The following is a 16,407-nucleotide window of genomic DNA, read 5'->3' on the forward strand; positions in this document are numbered from 1 at the left end:
ACAAAAATATGCTAATTAAAAAAAACTATAAATAAAACCAATGCCATTCTTTATAGCTGGCATGAAAAACAAAAAACAAAACCTGAACTCTGAAATAAGACATCTGCTGATTGTCTAGTTTTCAGAAATTAGGTCTACGATATAGTAAATTATATTTTTTTTCTTTAGAGACGTGTTGTATTAACTATTACCAGTAAGTTCATATGTGCTTCTCCGCTTAAAATTAGCCTATATTATTATATTGTATTATTTTATTTAAACTGTAACTGTAAATATATTTGCAGGGCTCTAGACTAACTTTTTCCACTGGTTGCACCAAGAGGGTCTGGCTGCAGGCTTGCACTTGAACTCTCAGACTTGCATTATCAGACTTGCACTCTCAGACACTTGCACTTCCGCTGGTGACATCACTTGCAGTCTTTATTTTTTATTACTTTTTGTTTGAATTTCCCAACATTTTATAACAGTAGCCAGGTGGCGAAGATAAGAAAAAAGAAACTAAATTACAATGTTACTTGCAATCGCCACTTGCACTCTCTGCTACCTGCGACACTTGCAATCGACACAAATCGTGCATGTTGCCAGTGGAGACAAGAAGCTGTGGTGGTGATTAAAACAATTAAAACTAATTTAGTACTATAACATACAGGGTCCTGCAAAGAAAAAGACAAGACCCCCGGCAAATCCCGTGGCCAGAACACCAGAATATGAACGCTTGCGCAAAGTCTCTCATTAAGTGTTTTCCTCCCGTAGAAAAACATAAACACTTAACATGGCTTAATGTATTAAGATGCTTTTAAAATATCAAATTAAATATACAATTCATTAATATAATGAATATGTATATAGTATTTTCCTCACATACCGCAAAATGTGGCATAAAGGCCAAACTCAATATGCTTCTCTCTACATTATTAAAATACATAACTAATATGTACAGGCAAGCAGGTGAGCCCAGAATAAACGCAGACGCTTTTATCCAAACGCGACTTACAAATGAGAACAATAGAAGCAATCAGACCAACAAGAGAAGAACAACAGTATACAATTGTCATGTCTCAGTTAGTCTAATACAGAACACGTAGCCAGGGTTTTTTTTTTTTTTTTTTTTTTAAGAATATGCTAGACAAGAAAAGGTCGTTATTATATATTATATATTAAAATAATTCAGTTTTATATGTGAGAGCAAAGAGCAAAGTGATTATATTTCATTTCAGTTTTTTATTAAGTTAATTTAGAGAAAAATGTTTGGAGCATTTTTTGTTTGTTAAATATACGTTTGTTTTTTTTAAGTAACGACCAAGCGGCCAGCGTTAGACAGTAGTATTGTCATGGTACCAAAATTTCAATATTCGGTACCGATACCAGTGAAAATCCACGGTTCTCGGTACCAATTTCGGTACCAAAGCAAAACACAAAAATATGCTAATTAAAAAAAACTATAAATAAAACCAATGCCATTCTTTATACTTATTTACAATTGTGTTTTTCTACAAGTAATATAAGTTTTTCTACAAGTAATATAATTATGAAAACATTAAACAAGTTTCACCCAAATTTAATTTGTCTTTTAATTAATGAAATTTAAACATTTTATTTTTTGTTAAATAAAGGGGATTTATTTCTTTAAAAAATAAAGTTTTATTAATTTTTTCAACAGTAGTAACAGTATCACATACATTCTACTAAATAATAATAATATTTCTAGAACAATGCCTTTATGTAAAAATGAACTTTTATTTTGAGGGGTTGCAGTGTTTCCCACAGCCTTACACCCCCCCCCCGCCCCCATACAGGTCCTTCTAAAAAAATTAGCATATTGTGAAAAAGTTCATTATTTTCCATAATGTAATGATAAAAATTAAACTTTCATATATTTTTAGATTCATTGCACACCAACTGAAATATTTCAGGTCTTTTATTGTTTTAATACTGATGATTTTGGCATACAGCTCATGAAAACCCACAATTCCTATCTCAAAAAATTAGCATATTTCATCCGACCAATAAAAGAAAAGTGTTTTTAATACAAAAAAAATAGTCAACATTCAAATAATTATGTTCAGTTATGCACTCAATACTTGGTCGGGAATCCTTTTGCAGAAATGACTGCTTCAGTGCGGCGTGGCATGGAGGCAATCAGCCTGTGGCACTGCTGAGGTGTTATGGAGGCCCAGGATGCTTCGATAGCGGCCTTAAGCTCATCCAGAGTGTTGTGTCTTGCGTCTCTCAACTTTTCTCTTCACAATATCCCACAGATTCTCTATGGGGTTCAGGTCAGGAAAGTTGGCAGGCCAATTGAGCACAGTAATACCATGGTCAGTAAACCATTTACCAGTGGTTTTGGCACTGTGAGCAGGTGCCAGGACGTGCTGAAAAACAAAATCTTCATCTCCATAAAGCTTTTCAGCAGATGGAAGCATGAAGTGCTCCAAAATCTCCTGATAGCTAGCTGCATTGACCCTGCCCTTGATAAAACACAGTGGACAAACACCAGCAGCTGACATGGCACCCCAGACCATCAATGACTGTGGGTACTTGACACTGGACTTCAGGCATTTTGGCATTTCCTTCTACCCAGTCTTCCTCCAGACTCTGGCACCTTGATTTCCGAATGAAATGCAAAATTTGCTTCCATCCGAAAAAAAGTACTTTGGACCACTGAGCAACAGTCCAGTGCTGCTTCTCTGTAGCCCAGGTCAGGCGCTTCTGCCGCTGTTTCTGGTTCAAAAGCACACGCCTGTGCATGGTGGCTCTGGATGTTTCTACTGCAGACTCAGTCCACTGCTTCCGCAGGTCCCCCAAGGTCTGGAATCAGTCCTTCTCCACAATCTTCCTCAGGGTCCGGTCACCTCTTCTCGTTGTGCAGCGTTTTTTGCCACACTTTTTCCTTCCCACAGACTTCCCACTGAGGTGCCTTGATACAGCACTCTGGGAACAGCCTATTCGTTCAGAAATTTCTTTCTGTGTCTTACCCTCTCGCTTGAGGGTGTCAATGATGGCCTTCTGGACAGCAGTCCGGTCGGCAGTCTTACCCATGATTGCGGGTTTTGAGTAATGAACCAGGCTGGGAGTTTTTAAAAAGCCTCAGGAATCTTTTGCAGGTGTTTAGAGTTAATTAGTTGATTCAGATGATTAGGTTAATAGCTCGTTTAGAGAACCTTTTCATGATATGCTAATTTTTTGAGATAGGAATTTTGGGTTTTCATGAGCTGTATGCCAAAATCATCAGTATTTAAAACAATAAAAGACCTGAAATATTTCAGTTGGTGTGCAATGAATCTAAAATATATGAAAGTTAAATTTTTATCATTACATTATGTAAAATAATGAACTTTATAGCAATATGCTAATTTTTTGAGAAGGACCTGTATATACATATATATATGCGAATTCATCTTCTGCCAGCAGTAGGCGCTTTAAGAGCGGGAGAGATACAGGATTCTCTGGTAACGGCTGCAAAGCAGCGCTGAGCTCACAAACGCTGCCTTATCAAGCATTACATGCAAAATGAAATGAAAATAAAATCGCAAATTTTCTAGATACAGTCGGTTTCCTTCTGAAATACAGTGATATAAAAACACTAAACTACAATTTGATTTCAAAATGCACCTACATTTTTTGCATTTTGTGTTTTTCAGTTGAATAAAAGACAATTTTTCCTATATATATCATGAATGAGGATTTTATAAAATATATATATATATATATATATATATATATATATATATATACACACATACACATACATATATATATATATATATATATATATATATATATATATATATATATATATATATATATACACACATACATATATCTCTATATATTATATATATATATATATATATAGTCTCGTCTTGTGGGATAAGTGTCTCGTCACACCCCTAGATATTAATGGTGTCCACTAGAGAGAGCCACAGGATAAGGAATAGGCCTATTTAAAGCTTATTTTTAAAAATCAATTTCCACACTTTTTAACAGAAATTAATGCATATAACAATTTCATTTAACTATGATGTACTGAAAGTATAGTTTTATATAATCAGTGTACAGTCGTGGCCAAAAGTTTTGAGAATTACATAAATATTAGTTTTCAAAAAGTTTGCTGCTAAACTGCTTTTAGATCTTTGTTTCAGTTGTTTCTGTGATGTACTGAAATATAATTACAAGCACTTCATATGTTTCAAAGGCTTTTATCGACAATTACATGACATTTATGCAAAGAGTAAGTATTTGCAGTGTTGGCCCTTCTTTTCCAGGACCTCTGCAATTCGACTGGGCATGCTCTCAATCAACTTCTGGGCCAAATCCTGACTGATAGCAACCCATTCTTTCATAATAAACTTTTGGAGTTTGTCAGAATTAGTGGGTTTTTGTTTGTCCTCCTGCCTCTTGAGGGGCTACTGTAAGTGTAACAGTGCCCCATATGTGGGGTAAAAGGCCACCCTTGTCACCTAATACATTTATAAGATTTTTAAACAAAATAAACAACTTGATTTATTTTCACACAAAATCTGTTTCTCCATTAATGATCAATACAACGTATATATTTTTTCTGCAATTACACATTTTAGGCGCAGTGAATGGCACATTTTTTCTTAAAGGGGTTATATGATACAATTTCAAGTTTTCTTTCTCTTTGGAGTGTTACAAACTGTTTGTGCATAGATAATAGCCCTAAAGTTACAAAGACTAAAGTCTCAAACCCAAAGAGATATTCTTTATGAAAAGTTAAGACTGAGATCTGTTTCCTAAACCTAGGAGAGTAGCCTATGCCGGCTGTGCACAAAGGTTGTTTCTATAAAGTGGGGCAATTCCAACTTTGCAAGGACAGTCTGGCACTTCTGACTCACAGTCTATATGTATGTTTTCATTATTAAAGAATTTGGCACTTTCAAACGTGAGTTTTGAGCAGTGTAGAGTAGTGCTTGTTGTTTGTCACTTCTCCGATCACAAATGCAGACATGGTTTTATGTTTATGGAGCGCGATACGCAATACGCAAAAAGATATTATATCCGTAAAAAGAGTCATTATAATCCGCAATTATCTCCCCACTGGATGCAACAAATGCCTCGTTGGTCAGAAAGGCAACGATAGAGTACAGTATTAGGGCTGGACCAGAATATTTGATTATTTATTTTGAGATTTGAATATTCTTTTTTCTTTTTTTTTTTTTCAAACACCTGGCATCCCCTGCGAAACGGTTCCCATTTGCCCTTGAATATGAATAGCCCATTAGTTAACGTCATGATTCAGTTCATCTGGAAGAGAAGACAAAAATGCCAAAAACCTCAACTGTGTGGGTGCACTTTAAATTGAGTCTTTAAACTGGCCTACCACAACAGCACATCAAAAGCACCTGTAACTGAGTTCTGTAAGTAGTACGCCTATGGTATAGAGTAGCCCAGCCTTATACTAATTTGTCTACATTAAAAGTATTGCTCTTAACACTTCTGGCTCACGCTGTTCTGTAATTTATGTAAGGAATAATTGATGACGGGCCGTTGAATTATTAGAAAAATAATGAACACCCGAGGTGGTGATGTGGCCACGACGTGAAGCGGAGTATTCTTCTAATAAAGCCCCTTTCACACTGCGATTCCGGAGAATACATGGGTAATGTGTCCTGGCAATTGTTCCCGGGTCGCTAGATTTTGCCCCTTTCACGCTGCCAGTGATTACCCGGAATGTGCGCGTGCGTTCACACACAACCCATAAAGGTGAAGACACGTGAAGACACCTGAAGACACGTGATATCAGGGTGTGATGTGTAATGTACGACTCGAAAAGGCTAGGCATATTAACTTTCACTTAAGCTGGCAAACGATCTCAGCTTCAGCATGGAAAGTGAGGAACTAACTGATCTCTGCTTCGTTACAGTTTGCACATAATTGTTTCATCGCGAACGCTGATCTGCCTTCAAAACACCTTGTAAAAGAGTCGCGTGATAACGTGGGTCATCACTATGACACACCCTTTACGGCATTAGTTCTGGCTTTTGTTCACACAGAGCTCGTTCCGGGACTGAACCCGGCAATTTTACCAGGTCCCCAACCCAGGATTAACCCTGGGACGTGCTTGCATCCACACAGAAGGCGACCCGGCAATGTTCCGGCAATTTTCCGGGTCCAACGTGCAGTGTGAAAGGGGCTTAATTCAATGACCTGGAGTCAATTATTCCGCTTATACTACAGTTACCACACCTCAAAACATTGATCAGATGATATATTTAAAGGGATTTCCCAGAAAACAACTGCACAACTCAGAATGTTCGTCAGCCAATCAGATTAAAGCATTCAACGGCCCCGTAGTATAATAAAAGTTTATTCATTCTAAACATGTCGCGTGTCCATTTTGCACCAATGCGACACTGCACTCCCGTGGATGATTGGATGAACGGTTCTCGACATAATACAAATGCAAACAGACAGACAGACACAGAGATTCCTCCCTTTATTATACCGTGTCTACACCATATGCGACAGTTGTAGTGTTGCAACGCGCTGCAACAGCTTCTTTTTATTTATTATATTATTTAAAAGCCCTTGCTACGTGTACAGCGTTAAGCTAAATGAGACTTATTATAGCACTTGTATATCATTGCTCTTTTGTTGATTTTGATTGCTTCCATTGTCCTCATTTGTAAGTCGCTTTAGATAAAAGCGTCTGCTAAATGACTAAATGTAAATGTAATGTAAATGTCTGTCTACACCATAGACTGTATGAAAGTTCTACACGGGACGCGACAAAGCGACCATTGAAAATCATTTGAAATTTGTGTCAGTACGTCATTTGTCAGCCAGTTCTATTGTATTTTCCCGCTGCTCGCGTCCGGTGTAGACACGGTGTTAGAGAGAAGAATATGTTCAGCCCCCTCCCTCCAAAGCTTCAAATATTCGGTGTTGGGTTACTACCGAATCTTCGAAGTGCAAAAAACGGTATTCAGACCAGCCCTATACAGTATGTGGAATATAATGTGTTTTTTGAACCTTAAACCGCATAAACACATTGCATTACACCAAAAACACAAATTAATGTTCTTTTAAGCAAGTCCATATTTTCCTTCTTTATATTTTCCGCCTTTAAGGTGGGCCTTTAGCCCCGTTGTACCCTATATGTTTATATAACTGTAAAAAGGTTTTTTTTTTTTTTTAAGATTAGTTATATATTTATATAAAACATTGCATTATATTATCTAATGTAGTCTAATTATTTATATTATCTAATTAGTCTAAAAATTATTGACCTTAAAAAGGGAATTCATGAGCAATAAATGCTTCATTTTTTTTCATATTAGCTATATTATATTATATTATATTATATCATATTGTATTATATTTTTATAAAGAATTGAACTCCACTGCATGAGATTGTTTTTAAATGATTTTTAAATAGAATTTTTTGGTAAGTAACAGCACTGTAAAAAAAATGTTTTGTCAGGTAATCTTAAATGTGCATCATTTATTTACATCAAGGGTCAAATCAAATATACATAGCACACTAAACTTAAATATTACACACTTTTTTGTGTGTGTGAATGCTGTACAGGTCTGGCATAAAGAATGCGTTTGCTCAGGTTGAAGAAAACAACTCCTTGAAACGTTTGTGTAAAAAAAAAAAGGAAAGAAAGAAAGAAAAAACATCTTATATGCAATAAATCTTCATCTATGGTAATGCATGTAAACGCTGTGTAAGAGCCGGGAAGCTAGTTGTCGGTCGAATGTGTCCGAAAAGCTCCTCTTGTCGATCGGTTAAATACAGCCGCAGCCAAAGTCAAACATACATAGAGTTTTCTAAAATAGACGGGCCATACCTTATTCAGCACCAATCAAAGTCGTACGAGATTAATCTTGGACACTGGACACTGACAGCAGAATTACAATGTTCTTTCTTTCTTTCTTTCTTTCTTTCTTTCTTTCTTTCTTTCTTTCTTTCTTTCTTTCTTCTTCTTCTTCTTCTTCGTCTGCTTCGTCTTCTTCTTCTCTTATTTAATGGCGGACTGCAACCAACGTTAAGGTGCATACCGCCACCCACTGTACTGGAGTATGTATAATCATGTCATTTTACAATTTTAAATTCTATTCCACAACCCTGAGTCTTTTAAAAATTTAAATAGTGCCTTCCTGGTGATTCTTATTTCCTCTCCCTCTCCTTCTAATCCCAGTATCCCTACCAGATTCCACTCCCGCCCTGTCTCCTGAACCTTATCTTCAATTACCCGTCTTTCCACCTCATTCAATGTACAGTAAAATATTTCATGTTCAACATTTTCTTTAACCCCACAGTTTTCACAGTTCTCACTATTCCTTTCCCCCATTAAAAATAATGTGCCATTCAGCCCTGTGTGATCCACTCTCAATCTTTTCATTACAATTTCCTCTCTCCTGGTCTTTTCCATGTTATTCTTTATACTGTCAATTTTTTTGTATTTTATATCTCCTACCTTTCCTGTCTTCCTCCCGCCATTTCTGCCATATTTCAAGTCCTTTCTTCTTAACCACTGCTTTACCTTCGCCTTTTCCTAGTGGAATTGTAACTATTATTGCCTTTAGCAGCGCCTCTTTAGCCAGTTTGTATGCTTTCTCGTTCCCTTTAAATTAAAATTAAAACCCCCTCATGTGCTGGCACCCAGCAAAACTGTACATCTGTGCCACCCCGATGTAATCTAAATAAACTGAGAAAAAGTTCTATTAGTAGATCTTCTCTTACCGATGTCACTGACTGAATACTTTTAATGACCGCTAAAAAGTCTGTGCATAGGACCACCCTATCACCCTACCCACTGTAGTGCAATAATGGCTGCCACTATTTCTGCTGTATATACAGATAACCGATCAGATAGTCTTTTGGAGAATTCTGGGATATGTATTCCGACTCCCACGCAATCCTGTTTATTCTTAGACCCATCTGTGTAAATCTTTAAATAATTATAATAACTGTTTCTTATGTAAATGCTTGTTTTAACTCCCACTTCCTCATTTCTCCATTCTCTTTTCTTTTCCAAGATATTAATATCAACCTTTACTTCTGGGAACAGCCATGGTGGAATACTACTAACTGGATTGACCATGGTGAAATCTGAGGTTTCCATTTCATATTCCCTCACTCTCATTTCCCTTGTCCATCCAAACCCAAGCCCCTGAAACTTGGAATACTCCCAGCATTCCTGTATTGTTTCTTTTGCTGGGTTTTCTTTCCCACTTCCTTTTAATATGATCCAATTTGCCAGTTTCTCTCTTCTTAACTCCAGTGGCATCTCTCCTGCTTCTATGAGTATAGCATTAATGGGGGTTGTCTTAACAGCTCCGATGCATACACGTAATGCTATATATTGTAATCTATTAATTTTTCCCAATATTGTTTTTGCCGCTGCTCCATAAACTACACAACCATAATCTACTGATGACCTCAGGCAAGCCCTATAGATGTTAATTAACGACTGCCTGTCTGCACCCCAGTCACATCCAGCCACAGCTCTCAGAAGGTTTATAACTTTTTTGCATTTAGTTTCCAAGTGCTTTATATGTGTTTTCCACGTACACCTACTATCAAGCCATAGTCCCAAGTTCTTAAATTCATTTACTTTCACCATTGGCTGCTCATATAATGTTAACCTTTCACCAAGGCATTTGCGCTTCTTTGTAAACATCATATAACAAGATTTTCTTGTCGACATCTTGAATCCCCACTTATATGACCACATCTCTACTTCCCTAATTGCTTTCCTTATATTACCTAATACATATGACACATTCCTTCCTCTCATCCAAATGGCCCCATCATCTGCATATAGTGCTGATTTGATGCATCCATCAAATTTTGAAAAAATATAATTTATCATTATGTTAAATAGTATCGGGCTAATTACACTCCCCTGGGGAATACCATTGTCTACATCAAATTCTATAGACACCCCTGATCCAACCTTAACTTGAATTTTCCTACCTGTTAAAATATCCATAATCCAATTATATAACCTTCCTCCAATACCAATACTATTTAGTTTAATAAGTAGTCCTTCTCTCCACATGGTATCATATGCCTTTTCTATGTCAAAATATACTATTGTCATTAGTTCTTTCATTTTCTGTGCCTTTTCCACATCACTATTTACTCTAACAAGAGCATCTGTTGTGGAGCGTCCTTTTCAAAATCCACTTTGTATGCTGGTCAGTATTCCTCTCAGTTCCAATATATGTGATAATATGCAAACTATTATCTTCTCCATCCATTTGCATAAGTGAGATGTCAAAGCTATGGGCCTATAGTTATCAGGATTAGCTGGATCCTTACCAGGCTTGTTAAATGGTAATATTACTGCACTTTCCAACTATGTGGTACTATTCCATCCCTCCAGATTTTAGTAAAGAGTCTTAATACTAACTTTAATGATTCGACTGTCGGAACATGGCATAACATAATTGATCTTGCCCAGGTGCTGTATACCCAGTGCCTAGCAGAGCTATGTTGAGCTCTGACATTGTAAAATCCACATCTAGAGTTGACATACCATCCTCCCTTTTCAACTTCACTTCCTTATTCTCTCTGAGCGCAAGTTCTTTCTGCTGCTCACTAAGGTGTTCACAACTGTGTATTGCCACAAATGCCTTCCCTAACACTTCTGCCTTTCCTTTATCTGACACTACCAACTTCTCTCTATCAATCAAAGCTGGGATTTTAACCGACGTCCTTTTCCCACTCATTCTCTTGAACATAGACCATATATCCTCTAACTCTACTCCTCTGCCTATGGTGGAACAGAATTCTCTCCAGTTTCTTTCTTTTATACTTAATTGTCCTACGCGCCACAGCCCTTTTCCTTTGATAATCTATAACATTCTTGCATGATTGATTCTTCTTCAATGTTCTAAATGCCTTGTTTCTTTCTTTTACAGCTCTGCTACATTCCTCATTCCACCAAGGTACCACTTTCTTCCTTCCCTTTATTGTTCTTTGTGGGATGCTCAATTTTTCTGAATTTATAATGTGTTCTGTAATTTGCTTTGTGCTTTCTTCTATGTTTCCATTGAATGTAACCAGATTAACTGACTCTTCACAACATGTCCTAAATTTTCCCCATTCTGCTTTTTCAAAACACCATCTGGTAATTGAAATCCCTTCTTGGATACAAATGTTTGTATTAACTACAGTGAGAACTGGGAAATGGTCACTTCCTATGGTAGATTCACTCTTAACATGCCAATCACACGCTTTAACAAAATTTTCTGACACCAGTGTAATATCCAAGCATGATATATTGCCCCTATTCACATCTATTCTTGTACCATGTCCATTATTAAGGCATACCAATACTCTTTCTTCCATAATTTCTTCAACTATGTTCCCATTATTATCTGTATGATTGCTACCCCATAGGCTATAGGTATTGTGTGTATTGTCGTTATTACTTGGCGTGGCCGCCATGCTGATGGCCTCCTTTACTGCTACTCGGACTACTGCGCAGTGTTTAGACATACTCCCTCTCAGCCGTGTGTCTTAATTTGATTAATTAAAAATCTATTTCAACCATGGTAAACCGTTGCTGTATTGTGGGGTGTAAAAGCGCAACACATAATCGCCCTTTGAAAAAAAAAAAAATGGATTAACTTGCCACTGCTTTCCTGCTTGGAGGCGCGACCACGGAGACCAAGTGAGGTATAATATCTGAATATTAATTTATATAGCTTAAGTAAACACTGAAAATAAGGGAAATTTCCTGGGCTACTCATCCAAAAAAACCGGAAAATTTCTATATTCATCATTCTGTTGCTGTCCCTCTGATGACAGCAAAAATTCGTACTAAAAAACTGCTGCATTAACTAAGCGAGATTGTGAAGCTATGTCTAACGTGACTTTGCTTACATTGGTGTGAAATCGTGTTCTCACAACAACCACGCTGTTATCTTAAAAAGGCCAATATCACGCTAAGGTTGCTTTCAAGTAACGTTAAGCAAAACGATGGTTTGAAAATATCTGTTTTGCTGGAAGGGCAACTGTGTAGCAACAGGACAACAGTCCAATGGAAGGGCTAACGGGATATTTTACAGGAAAATACTACAACGGGAAGACAGCGGGAAAAGAGCTCAAATACATGAGAACTCCGGAAAAAAAAACGGGAGGGTTGACAGCTACTAACTAAACTTTTGAAACACATAAGTTAGTTAAAAGTACATGTGAATGGTTGTTAGCACTAACGGTTACTAAACTAGCAACTAGGCGGAGTGCAGTTTACCTCTGTCCGGATTACTGTATACTGTTTGCCGGCTTTATGATCTGCAGCTCCTTAACCCATCCATTTGTGAACTGCACATGAGACTCCAATGACTTGTAGCTTCGGAACTGTTCTGAAGTGTAGGCGCTCACAAAACAAACAAGGTAGCCGAAGATATCTGTAATGCAAAAGTGCGGCAGCAACTCGTCGTTGGTGCTCCACTCTTTGTTGGGATTTTCATATTGATCCAAACCGTTAATAGTGCCGATTTTGTCCACATACCGATCCCTGGCATCCCTACTTAGCGTATCCCTGTAAATCCCACAACCTTTTCTTGATTTTAACACATTTTTTTTTCTTTCTCCCAACTCTGTTTCTTCTCGTTCGACCTTGCTGTATGTTTACATTCACGACGCCATCAACATGGCCGCCACGTCCCAGAATGCAACGCGGCGCCCAAGCCCTATTATGGGCTTCTTCTTCTTCTTCTTCTTCTTCTTCTTCTTCTTCTGTGGGTTTAATGGCGAGTTGCACACCAGCTTTTAGGTGCATATCGCCATCTCCTGTGCTGGAGTGTGAAATGATTTCAGTCTAGGTGTGCATGATAAAATCTACAGTACAGGTCCTTCTCAAAAAATTAGCATATTGTGAAAAAGTTCATTATTTTCCATAATGTAATGATAAAAATTAAACTTTCATATATTTTAGATTCATTGCACACCAACTGAAATATTTCAGGTCTTTTATTGTTTTTAATACTGATGATTTTGGCATACAGCTCATGAAAACCCAAAATTCCTATCTCAAAACAATTAGCATATCATGAAAAGGTTCTCTAAATGAGCTATTAACCTAATCATCTGAATCAACTAATTAACTCTAAACACCTGCAAAAGATTCCTGAGGCTTTTAAAAAACTCCCAGCCTGGTTCATTACTCAAAACCGCAATCATGGGTAAGACTGCCGACCTGACTGCTGTCCAGAAGGCCATCATTGACACCCTCAAGCGAGAGGGTAAGACACAGAAAGAAATTTCTGAACGAATAGGCTGTTCCCAGAGTGCTGTATCAAGGCACCTCAGTGGGAAGTCTGTGGGAAGGAAAAAGTGTGGCAAAAAAACGCTGCACAACGAGAAGAGGTGACCGGACCCTGAGGAAGATTGTGGAGAAGGACCGATTCCAGACCTTGGGGGACCTGCGGAAGCAGTGGACTGAGTCTGGAGTAGAAACATCCAGAGCCACAGTGCACAGGCGTGTGCTTTTGAACCAGAAACAGCGGCAGAAGCGCCTGACCTGGGCTACAGAGAAGCAGCACTGGACTGTTGCTCAGTGGTCCAAGAAATTTTTTCGGATGAAAGCAAATTTTGCATTTCATTCGGAAATCAAGGTGCCAGAGTCTGGAGGAAGACTGGGGAGAAGGAAATGCCAAAATGCCTGAAGTGCCAGTGTCAAGTACCCACAGTCAGTGATGGTCTGGGGTGCCATGTCAGCTGCTGGTCTTGGTCCACTGTGTTTTATCAAGGGCTAGCTAGCTATCAGGAGCTAGCTATCAGGAGATTTTGGAGCACTTCATGCTTCCATCTGCTGAAAAGCTTTATGGAGATGAAGATTTCGTTTTTCAGCATGACCTGGCACCTGCTCACAGTGCCAAAACCACTGGTAAATGGTTTACTGACCATGGTATTACTGTGCTCAATTGGCCTGCCAACTCTCCTGACCTGAACCCCATAGAGAATCTGTGGGATATTGTGAAGAGAAAGTTGAGAGACGCAAGACCCAACACTCTGGATGAGCTTAAGGCCGCTATCGAAGAATCCTGGGCCTCCATAACACCTCAGCAGTGCCACAGGCTGATTGCCTCCATGCCACGCCGCTTTGAAGCAGTCATTTATGCAAAAGGATTCCCGACCAAGTATTGAGTGCATAACTGAACATAATTTATTTGAAGGTTGACTTTTTTTGTATTAAAAACACTTTTCTTTTATTGGTCGGATGAAATATGCTAATTTTTTGAGATAGGAATTTTGGGTTTTCATGAGCTGTATGCCAAAATCATCAGTATTAAAACAATAAAAGACCTGAAATATTTCAGTTGGTGTGCAATGAATCTAAAATATATGAAAGTTTAATTTTTTATCATTACATTATGGAAAATAATGAACTTTTTCACAATATGCTAATTTTTTGAGAAGGACCTGTATATTCTGTTCTTAAGATCTTTATTTTTAATGAATTTTAAAACAGTTTCTATAATTTTACCTGATCCTTAATTTGTTTTTGATAAATTTCTGATTGTAAATTCTTTGGATCCTATGCTGTAGAGTTCTCTTAATAATTCATTCCTTTCCTGATCATAGCTAGGACAATTTAATAACATGTTCTACAGTTTCATATACTTGGCATGTTTCACACAATCCTGTACTATGTTTATCTATTATATTAAGAGTAGAATGACTCTACTCTACTAAAGCTATGTAGCCATTTACTTTTTCTAATACTGTTTTGTATATTATAAAGATGCCTTCCTGTAATACAAATATTCCACTTTCCTTGCCACTTTTGACTGCAGGCTTCTTTAACTATACTTTTTCCTTCCATCTTACTTAATGACAATCCGAGATTAGGAGAGTTCAGTTTAAGTGCTTCTTTTGCCATTTTATCAGCTTTTTAATTTCCTGGTATATCAACATGCGCTGGTACCCACAAAATTCACTATTATTCCTGCTTGTTTTAGTCTATATAATATATTCATTATTTCTATGAATACATCATTTCTAACTGATTGGAATGTTTGAAGACTAATAAGTGAAACCAACTTTGTTAGGCGTTACTTCCTCTACCCAACAGAGAGCCATCTGATTTGCTACCATTTTAGCAGTGTAAACTGAAGTTCAATCTGTTAATCTCCCACAGTTACCTACTTTAAATTCTGTAACATAAAATCCTGCTCCAGTACAACCTGTCTCTGGATTTCGTCAGACATCTTCTGTCCTTTTTAAATAATATTATGAATTTGTAAATCCACTTCTGTTTGACTTAAAAAAAAAACAAAAAAAAAAAAACAAGGATAAATTGGAGAAATTGTAACCATTGTTGAAAAAGTTATATTACTTATTGACATCTCTGTGACCCACTCCTTTGCTTTCCATGCAAAACTTGATCCAGCTAAATAGGTTGTCTCCCAACTTTCCTCTAATATAGATTTTGATGGATGAGCTGTTTTGTGCCCTTGTAAATTGATCCAGTATGCGACAGATAGTTTTTGACAACTTAATTCTAGTGTGGTCTCTCCAGTTTCAACTTGCATAGCTGAGATTGGAGTAGTTTTATCTGCACCTGTAATACATATTACTATTTATACATATACATATACTGTTTGATGCAGATGCATATACAATACATCCATAATCTAAAACAGATCAAATAAATGCACAATAATAGTGACCATTGACTGTTTATCTGCCCCCCATTTTTGGCCTACTAGACACCTCATTAGATTAAATTCTTTATTGCATTTCTGCTACATATATTTGACATTAATTTTCCACGTTAATTTAGAGTCAAACCATAAGCCCAAATATTTACATTTTGTAACCCTTTCTAATGGCTGTTTATATAAATATAGTTTAATATTTCCTTCAATCCTTTTTTTTTTTTTTAAGGAAATTAACATGTTTTAGTTATAGAGAATCTAAATCCCCATTCCACTGACCATTTTTCTACAACCTCTATAGCTTCCTGGATCTTTCCCACAATATATTTAACATTCCTTCCTCTCTTTCACAATGCTCCATCATCTGCATATAATGCTGTTTTAATTCCTGGATGAATTCCTTCAAACACATCATTAATCATAATATTAAATAAAACCAGACTTATAGCACTACCCTGAGGTGTTTTCTACATTCACCATCTGAGATAATGTATTACCCACTTTGACTTAAATTGATCAACCAAATAAGAAACTTATAACCCAATGATAAAATCTACCTTCAGTTCTTATTCTCTGCAACTTTAAAAACAATCCTTCTCTCCACATCATATAGTATGCCTTTTCAATATCTAAAAAGACTCCCACTAACGCCTCCTTAATTGATAACGCTTTCTTTATATCAGTTTCTAGTCTTATTAATGCATCTAACGTACAAACCCGATTCCAAAAAAGTTGGGACACTGTACAAATTGTGAA

At 37.0% G+C, this 16,407-nt stretch overlaps 1 protein-coding gene across 1 annotated transcript in view; it reads right to left on the minus strand.

Annotated features, from left to right (window-relative positions):
- Positions 1-7,979, minus strand: part of LOC122143653 (RWD domain-containing protein 2B-like) — a 38,586-nt gene extending 30,607 nt beyond the window's left edge. The window contains exon 1 of the mRNA XM_042754225.1: positions 7,821-7,979. The gene's annotated coding sequence lies outside the window, so the exon portion shown is untranslated. The remainder of the gene's footprint in view (positions 1-7,820) is intronic.
- Positions 7,980-16,407: the final 8,428 nt, after the last annotated feature.

The sequence above is a fragment of the Cyprinus carpio genome, unplaced genomic scaffold (genome assembly GCF_018340385.1).
Source record: "Cyprinus carpio isolate SPL01 unplaced genomic scaffold, ASM1834038v1 S000006479, whole genome shotgun sequence".
Lineage (NCBI taxonomy): Eukaryota > Metazoa > Chordata > Actinopteri > Cypriniformes > Cyprinidae > Cyprinus > Cyprinus carpio.